The 7,521-nt window shown below is 49.3% G+C and overlaps 1 protein-coding gene across 1 annotated transcript in view; it reads left to right on the top strand.

The window, feature by feature from the left end:
- Positions 1-2,622: 2,622 nt before the first annotated feature.
- Positions 2,623-7,521, top strand: part of HMGCS1 (3-hydroxy-3-methylglutaryl-CoA synthase 1) — a 35,920-nt gene continuing 31,021 nt past the window's right edge. The window contains exon 1 of the mRNA XM_084833163.1: positions 2,623-2,686. The gene's annotated coding sequence lies outside the window, so the exon portion shown is untranslated. The remainder of the gene's footprint in view (positions 2,687-7,521) is intronic.

Here is a 7,521-nt window from a genome sequence, read left to right as displayed (position 1 = left end):
GTGGCGGAAGTCTTGCTCCAAAGACGATCAGACACGGGCTAGAGCTGTATCTTCAGCCTATCACGTGGCGGTGAAGGCAGCAAAAAAGGAATATTATGCTGCCTCTATCGCATCTGCAGAGTGCTGTCCCAGGAGGCTGTTCCAAGTGGTCTGGAGCCTGGTCGGTCCTGTGGCTCCGGAACCACTGGAGCATTCTAAGGCCTCCTGTGAGGCCTTGGCAAGGCACTTTGCAGATAAAATTGATCAGATTAGGTGTGTTACTCTGCACGCTGTGGATACAGTTAGTGAGCAAGAGGCGGCCTGTGGCAAACCGGTTTTGTGGGATCGGTTCCAGCTTCTTCCTCCTGATGAAGTGGAGAGGTTGCTTTCATCTGTATGGCCGACCACCTGCTTACTTGATCCTTGCCCATCGTGGCTCATTATGGGCTGCAGAGAGAGACTGGGTGAGGGGATCAGGGCGGTGGTGAACGCCTCCCTTGAGGAGGGAGTGATGCCATCAGCCCTCAAGGAGGCAGTGATAAGACCGCTCTTAAAGAAGCCCTCCTTGGATCCTCAAGTTTTGAACAACTTTCGCCCAGTCTCAAATCTGCCATTTTTGGGCAAGGTGATTGAGCGGGTGGTGGCGATGCAGTTGAAGGCACACTTGGAAGAAACTGATTATCTAGACCCATTTCAGTCAGGCTTCAGGCTTGGGCATGGGACAGAAACGGCCTTGGTAGATGATATGAGGAGGGCTCTGGATAGGGGTGAATGCTCCTTCCTTGTTCTCCTCGACCTCTCAGCGGCTTTTGATACCGTTGACCACGGTATCCTCCTGGACCGCCTGGAGGGGTTGGGCATTGGAGACACCATATTGCGGTGGTTCCGGTCCTTTCTCTCCAGCAGGTACCAGAGGGTAGCACTGGGAGAGGAGGTTTCGGACCCATGGCCACTCAATTGTGGGGTGCCACAGGGTTCCATCCTCTCCCCGATGCTATTTAACATCTATGTGAAGCCGCTGGGGGCTATCATCAGGAGGTTTGGGGTGTGGTGTCATCAATATGCGGATGACACGCAGCTCTGCCTCTCATTCAAATCTTCACCAAGGTTGGCCGTAGAATCCCTGTCCAAATGTCTGGAGACGGTGAGTGGCTGGATGGGGAGGAATAACCCTGACAAGACCGAGGTACTTTTGGTGGGAGACAAGAGGAGGCTGGGGGATGTTGACCTGGTGTTGAATGGGGTACGGCTACCCTTGAAAGACTAGGTCCGCAGCCTGGGGGTCATTTTGGATTCCCAGCTGTCCATGGAGGCTCAGGTGTCAGCTGTGAGCCGGACAGCGCTGTATCAACTCCATCTGATACGGCGGCTGCACCCCTCCTTCCCGACCATCTGCTCCCATCGGTAGTACATACCCTGGTCTCCTCTTGTTTAGACTACTGTAATGCGCTCTACGTGGGGTTACCCTTGAAGACAGTTCGGAAGCTGCAGCTGGTACAGGACGCGGCAGCTCGCCTGATTAAAGGCAGCTGCCGGCGAGATCACATCACTCCAGTGCTGAAGGAGTTGCACTGGTTACCAGTTGTTTTCCAGGCCAAATTCAAGGTGTTGGTTTTGACCTTTAAAACCCTATATGGTTCCGGCCCAGCCTATCTTAAGGAGCGCCTCCAGCAGCACCAGACAGGCCGCTTAACAAGATCAGCCTCGGATGGCCTTCTCTCTGTCCCATCAGCCAGGACAGCTAGACTGGTGGGGACGAGGGAGAGGGCCTTTTCTGTGGTGGCCCCCACTCTGTGGAACTCCCTCCCTAGGGAACTCCGCCATGCCTCCTCTTTAATGAGCTTCCGTCGTGCATTAAAAACGTGGTTGTTCAGGCAGGGATTTGGGGTGGGTTAGGGTATTTTAGAAAATGTTTTTACTGTAGAATTTTATTGTTTTAAACTGTTTTATTGTATGTTGTACATTGCCCAGAGTGGCTGGGTTACCATCCAGATGGGCGATTAATAAATTTAATAATAAATAAATAAAATAAAAATATTGTGTGCATAAGAGAGACTGCTGTTTGCGGTGGGAAGCGGTGCATAAAGTTAATTAATAATAATAAAATCTTTATGGTGCTCCCCTTTATGACACCACTCCCTTCTGTGCTGGCACCAGCGCCACCATCAAGCCTCTTTCTCTCCCTCCCTCCCTGCTGTCACAGCCAACTTTTCCTCCCACAACGGCTTCCCTCCCTTTGCTCGAGAGTAACACGATGCTCCTGAGCCGAGCTGAGCTGAGCGCCTTCCTCCCGTTGCTAAGCGACCGTCTCCCCTTTCTCACCAGAGGACCGACAGCCGCACTACCCTCACCCTGCAGTCGGCAGCGGGACCCCTATTGGCCGCCGGGCCCCTACGTCAAGCGCTCATTCGCCGGGCCGGGCCTCCATTGGCCGCTCTTCCTCTGGCCACGCGGCGTCATTTTCTCACACCATCCCCCCTCCTTTTCCCGCCTCGCTTCGCTCATTGGCGGAAAAGGGGAAGAGGGGCAGGCTTGGGCGCGCCGGCCTCTGATTGGCCACGGGGAACTGCCGCTCGCCGGTTTCGAGCGTCTGCCTAGGCGGCGGGGCTGGTTTAAAGGCGCATCTCCAGCCGCCGCTGCGGTACGTCCAGAGCGAACAGCCGAGCGAGCGACAGCTCCGCGTAGGACGAGCCATTGCTGCACACAGGTGGGTGGGAGCCGGAGGGGAAGGGTGGTGTCGCCGCCCTTATCCCAGGCCAGTGCGTGAAGCCCCCTCCGCTGTGGTGTATTTAGGGGTCCTTCTCCCATCCCCGGCAAGGTATCCTATGCCTGTCTACTCAGAAGTAAGCTCCATTGAGCTCAGTGGGATTTACTCCCAGGTAAGCGTGCACAGGATTGTAGACTAAAGCTGAGAAGGCATGGAGAGGGCTGCCCTGTAAGAGAAGTCTCTGCTCTTCCCCAAGATCATTTTGGGGCTTGCATTTGGGTTGGAAGATAAGAAATCAGACCAGGGACAATTCTGGGTCTGAGATGGCCCGTTTTGGGGCTCCTTCTTCTTCTCTCTGTCTTAGAGGGATTATAAGACTGCATAAAAAGGGAGGATGAGAGCGCAACATTTTGGTAAAACCTGGAGGGGAACTGGTATGCCAGCAAGCCCAATGCTTCTGTCCCGGAAGAATGATCCTTCACTCGCAGGGGTAGTTTGAGGTTACAGGAAGCCCTTAGGAACGTGTCTCGGGGGGGTGTGTGTGTTATCCTCCTTGCCCCTGCCCCAAGGGGACCAGTCCTCCCTGCCATGGGAACAACCAGAGGGAGAAAGGTAAGCACATGGGCAAGCGGCGATTCCAAGGAACAGCAGCCACCACCCATGATTGCCTTGAAGTAGTCTCTCTGGAAGGGTCTACGCATTTAATCCAATGATGCTTTTATGCATTCTCTCTGTCTCTCCCTAAGAGAGGAGTGGACAGAAGGTAGACCTCAACTCCCAGAAGCCCCTACCAGTGTGGCCAATGGTCAGGAATACTGGGAACTGAAGTCCAAAACATTTGGAGATCTACTTCCTGCCCACCCTTGGTCTAAGACATGGTAGGGCAGAGTTCAGTTCTTCCCACCACGCCATCCAGAGAGAAAGGGTGACCAAGCAACATCAGCCTCTTCCTCAGTCACTTGCAGTCGCCCTCTAGAGCAGCACAGTACTGTGGACTTGGCCCCGTGAGCCCAATCCTACGCACCCTGCCACTCAGAGAGGGAAGGATGAGGTCGTAGAGACAGACAGACCACACCACTGGCTTTACTCTTGCTTGATTTCTCCCTCCAGACAGTGTAGCAGTGAAGAAAGGGCCCAGCTGACCCAATCCTCCCCACCGCACCACTGAGAAAGCGAGCGGACAGAGGCAGCAGCTTGCACCATCTCTGGGCTGTCATACTGTGCCCTTTCTTCCTCCCAGTATGTTGCTTGGAGAGAGGAAGAGAGGGCAGGTATTGTGGGCAGAGGCAGGACCACCATGGTTGCACACCCTGTAGATGGTGTGTTAGGCTCTGCCTAAACCCTAGAGGGAAGGGGTGGGCGAGTGATTAGAGGCAGCTGCTCCTTGAAAGCACTACTCACTCCCCCCCCCCCCCGCTCTGCAGAAAATGTCGCACCTGCCCTGTGCTACCTGCCCTCTTGTCTATGTGGATGGGAAAGGGTTGGTGTTTTCTATGGCACAAAGAAGGGAGGTGCTTGGCGGGGGAGGGGGGGCAGCTCCCAGTAGTGGCTGTCACACCTCAGCAGCTGCAAGGGGCTCTCCTGAGACCTGGATGTGGGGCTTTTGGCAAGTGCAGGACAGGGGTGATGCTGCTGACCCTGGGTGATGCCAATGGCCTGGCTTTTCTAGACTGAAAATCGATCTAGATAGATAGCACGCCCCAGGTGTAGCGCTCTTTTCTAGACTGAAACTGACCCAGATAGATAGCACGCTCCAGGCATAGCACAGACATGAATAAGGCATACCAAGCCCAAAATTGCCTGCAGGCCAACAGTACAATCCTGTAACTTAGGCCAGGATTGTTTTTACTTTGGAGGCCTGCTTTCTGTGCCTTGGTGTAGGACTACACGCCATTTGCAGTTTTTGTCCGCTTTTTGTCACCTGGTAAAAATTCATCACTGAGGATCTTAACAAAGGGTAGGATTCCTGCTTCTGGGAAGCCCTGCCCCCAAACACCTGCTAATTCCTTCATCTGATCCATACACCAGTTAAGACAGAGTAGTTTTAAGCTTAAAACACAAATCAGCTTAACTTGTTTGTGAATTGCAGTCAGGAGCAACTGCCACAACGGTGGGATAAGATTATGGATGGGTAGGACAAGGGAGCAAGAGTTAGACTTGATAGGTCTCATTTTAAAGGCATGCCCCATATTCTAAGAAATATTTTTTCCCTCCGGGAATCTAATGGATGTTCTTTATCCTGTCAGACATCCCATCAGTCAAGCTGCCAAAGCTTCATGGTGGCCTTTGCTGAAATCTTCCTTGGCAACCCTGCTCAGAGGACCTAACCTGTGATTAGGTACTAACATTTCCATAGGGAACTCCCTGATATGTACCAGAGATAGAACTTAATGTGACTTCATTGGCTATATCTAGAGCATATGAAATTGGGCATGTGTTGTTTCTTCTGAGTGCACTCTAGGGGGCGCTGGGTAGCCTCTCAGCCAAGAACCAGATTTGGGTTGGGACTGTTAAGTATGAAGTGAATTTGTCAGCCTTTGCAGGTATTTTTCCTAGGAAAGCTGCAGGAAGCAGCATATTTGAGATGTGGATTGTAAACAAGCTACCGCATATGTCAAGGCAGAACCTCAACTTTTGGATCAACCATGTTCCTTCCTTTGGAATGTTCTGGGCACAATCTAGCAAAAGTTCAGTCTTGACTGAGGCCTAGTTCACAGGTGGAGTGGTAACCCTAGTGTCTGAATGGTACTGCTTCAGACAGCAAGTGGTGGCTCGGACATGTTTTTTATTTCTATCTATCTATCTATTTATTTATTTATTTATTTATTTATTTATTTATTTATTAAATTTATTAATCGCCCATCTGACTGGTCACCCAGCCACTCTGGGCGATGTACAACCCACCATAAAACAATTTAAAACAATAAAATTTTACCATAAATTTTTTTTTTAAAATACCCTAGCCCACCCCAAATGCCTTAATGTGACTTCGTTGGCTATATCTAGAGCATATGAAATTGGGCATGTGTTGTTTCTTCTGACTGCACTCTAGGAGTGCTTGGTTGTTGTTTTATAACAAGAGAGCATTTTCTCACATGAGCCCTCAGATGCAGATCTGAAGCAGTCCACTCCTAAGTTTACCATCTCATCTGCTGTTTATAAGAATTTCTAGGTTTAAGGCTGCAATTCTATGTATGCATTCCAAGAGGTAAGCCACATTTAAATTTTGTTGGGATTTACTTCTGAGGAAGCCTGTTTAGGATTTTACTGTTAATCTTAGCAAATCCGTCCCGTTGATCTCAATGTGGTTTGGTTGCTGCTGACATTTGCTGGATTGTGCCCTCTGTCTCTGCAGAATGCCACGGAAATGCCTGTGTGGATTCTGTAGTTACGTCTGTAGGATCCGTATGGTGCTGAGTTTTAAACTGCATTCTTTTGATATCAACATTTCTGACAAATTTAACATTTCAAAGTTAACCCAAGCAATGGCAGAATATGAATTCTTCTCTATTAGAAAATGGGCACTTCCAAGCTACAGCTATGCACCATTACGTCCCACTGATGTCAGTGGGAGAGTTCTGCATGTGTTTAAATCTCTCCCATTGAAATCAGAAGGATTTAAAACTGCCTAGCTTGCACTGGGCACCTATTCTGTCTCTTTTCTCTTGGACACTGATCCTTGCTAGGCAGCCAAAGACTTGAATAGACGATGTAGGTGATGTCATTGCTTTATCTGTAATGGATTCAGTTGGTACTACCTCAGTATACTGTGCCAAAAAATCCCATTTCCAGTACTCAGCTACTTAATCTCATTTCTGTAGTTTGTAGTCTATTTTTGCAAGCAATCCTATACCTTGCCTTGATATTTCATCACTATTTTCTCTTACTGTTTGGGTTTGAAAGGGTGGGGCATTCTAACATCAGCCTCTCTATTCTAATTATATGGGGATAGTAGAATAGCATATGGTGCCTCTTGAGACTTTTTCAGAGGGGTAACCATATTAGCATATTGCAGGAAAAGAAGGAAAACCAAAGCTTTGTGGAGTTAAGACTAGCAAATTTGTTTTGGCATAAGCTTTAACACTACAGAGCATACTTCATGTGACACATGAGACTTGGTACCTTTGAGGGTGACACCTGCCTTCCCACGTAATTATATTTATTGCTTTAAGCTAAAATGGTGTGTCTGGAATAGCTCAAAAGTTTCTCATCTCAAAACTCTTTATTAATCTCAATGCATCCTAATTCTTTCCACCTTTCCCAGAAGGGACTGGGGAGAAACAGGATTGCATGCAGTGTTTTATTTCTTGCGTATTCTGTTGCTGCCTAAAAACATGAGCTGCAAGTAGATAAAATATTTGTTGTTGTTCAGTCGTTAAGTCGTGTCTGACTCTTCGTGACCCCATGGACCATAGCACGCCAGGCCTTCCTGTCCTGCGCTCTCTCCCGGAGTGTGCTCAGGTTCATATTCATTGCATCGGTGATGCTATCTAGCCATCTCATCCTCTGCCGTCCCCTTCTCCTTTTGCCTTCAATCTTTCCCAGCATCAGGGTCTTTTCCAGGGAGTTTTCTCTTCGCATTAGGTGGCCAAAATATTTGAGCTTCAGCTTCAGTATCTGTCCTTCCAATAAGCAGTCAGGGTTGATTTCCTTTAGGATTGACTGATTTGACCTTCTTGAAGTCCAGGGGACTCGTAAGAGTCTTTTCCAGCACCACAGTTCGAAGGCATCAATTCTTCGGCGCCCAGCCTTCCTTATAGTCAGCTCTCACAGCCATACATTACTACTGGGAAAACCATAGCTTTGATTATACGAATCTTTGTCGGCAAGGTGAT

Source organism: Heloderma suspectum, chromosome 2 (genome assembly GCF_057233095.1).
Source record: "Heloderma suspectum isolate Gila_16-S chromosome 2, 16-S_ref, whole genome shotgun sequence".
Classification (NCBI taxonomy): domain Eukaryota; kingdom Metazoa; phylum Chordata; class Lepidosauria; order Squamata; family Helodermatidae; genus Heloderma; species Heloderma suspectum.
The sequence above is the reverse complement of the archived record's forward strand: the minus strand, read 5'-3'. Positions and strand labels throughout refer to the sequence as shown.